This window comes from Myotis brandtii, unplaced genomic scaffold (genome assembly GCF_000412655.1).
Source record: "Myotis brandtii unplaced genomic scaffold, ASM41265v1 scaffold668, whole genome shotgun sequence".
NCBI lineage: Eukaryota > Metazoa > Chordata > Mammalia > Chiroptera > Vespertilionidae > Myotis > Myotis brandtii.
Genome location: NW_005370597.1, coordinates 4,963,842 through 4,965,826, shown reverse-complemented (window position 1 = coordinate 4,965,826; position 1,985 = coordinate 4,963,842).

The following is a 1,985-nucleotide window of genomic DNA, read 5'->3' as shown; positions in this document are numbered from 1 at the left end:
AGCTCGGGTGACAGGTCACGGAGCCCTGTCATTCCTCGTCTCTCTCGGCGCCACTTTAAGGAGTCCTGGTTCATAGGCAGCTTCCCCTGCCGGGAGAGAAGATGCCCACCAGTGGCTTTAAATCCAGAAAGTCTCTCAGCACAGCACTCTGGGAAATCCAGATACAGTGGGGCCTTGACTTACGAGTTTAATTCGTTCCGTGACGGAGCTCGTAACTCAAATTACCCATACGCCAAATCTTAAAGTGAATGAGTGAGACACGTGATGCTGGGCTGATGTTGTGGCGTTCACTGTGACGTTCGCTGCGCCAACTAGCGGTGGGGTATCTGAAGCTGGTTCATAACCCGAATTTTAGCTCACAACTCAAAGCAAAAAATCGGCCGAGAGACGGCTCGTATCTCGAAAAACTCGTTAGTCGGGACACTCGTAAGTCAAGGCCCCACTGTATTAGTTCTCCTGGGACTTAAGTAGGTCCTGGGCGCACTCCTGAATAAACCAATCACAGCTGGGAGATCTGATGCTCTCATAGGCCTGGCTGGGTCACAGGTTCACCCCTGGATCCAGGGCTGATGTCAGTCCACCCAGACCCACGGGACCTGAGAGGAGGGAAGGCTGGCTCCCCAAAGAAACCCTGAGGTGCTGTTATCACAAGAAGGGGTAATGGCGGCCAAACTGTCAAAAACAACAGCTATTCCCCGTGGGGTTGGAAAAATGAAGGGCATTTGAGCCCGAGTTAAACTCAGGGTCCAAGTGGGAGACAGCACCCAGCCCTTGGGTGTGGACATAGTAGGTGCGCAGTAAATATTGACGAATGACTGAATGAACGCATGTTCGTTCAGGTTGTTGTGGAAAGAAGAAGAGTTGGTGCCTCTGGGACTTGGGATGCATAACGGGACACTGGAGAAAAGATGGGGCCACACTGGCGGGGTGCTCTGCAGGCCACCGGAGCTGCCGAAGGTATTTGGATCAGGGTCGTTCCATGGTTTAAAATTATGGAAGAGAAAAAACTTGAAAATGTTAAAGTGACATACTTACTCTGAGAACATTACCCTTGGTGGGCCCGAGTGCCGCCCGCCTGTGCAGGTTTTCCCGTGAGAGTTGGAATCCCTTTTTGGGGAAGTCCTTGAGGCAAGAAAACTGTGTGTGCACAGGTCCCCAGGGAAGCGCAGCAGCAGGGTGTCTGCCTCTGACTCGATACACCCACCCCCTCAGGGCCTCCAGCTATGCGGCCCCACCCGAAGGAAGGTGAAGGTGAACTTGGTGACATGAGCTTCTCAGCCTCACATTCGTGAGATGGTTGAACAGGTCTGGGTGCGGCCCCCGGGGTGTGTGAACATCTTTCTTTGCTGAGGAGCGCTTTATGCCACCCAGTCCCACATCTTGATTAAGCATGATTTATTGCCATTCTTCATGACATCGGACGGGGGGTCCTTCATGAGAATCCCAGGATGGAGTGTCTCAGCACTAATGCTCCCCTGGGATGGGCCACCTCACTGGGGGACAACGTAGTCACCTGGGGTTGGGAAGCATGCACAGCGGGCCCTGAACAGCAGTTCTTCCCTAGTCTTATGAGATCCTGCCAGGTCCAAACTGGAGAACCAACGCCGGAGTTTTAGAAACAAGCCGTGTGCGCATCAAGCTCCTCCTTGGGTGAATTCATTCCAGGATTGACCACACTGTGTTTGTCCATGTGATGTTGCAATTGGTATCTCTGCTTGCTCTCTGAAGCAACTTTTCCAAGAGGTAAGCTATTACAATCTCAATACAGAAATGCTCAGCATAAGGTACAAGGGCCCTCGAACGAAGACAAGTGGCAGACAGAGCTCTTTCTAGGAAGTCCTTTGAGGGTGGGAGCTTGACTCCCCTGCTGTGTCCTGCATACCTGCCCCGGGACGGGATGAGGCCCTGCACTGTGGACTTACCCAGGTCCTATGCCCATTCCCGAGCTAACCAATCCCTTTGACCCGGGGCACTAGATCTCACAG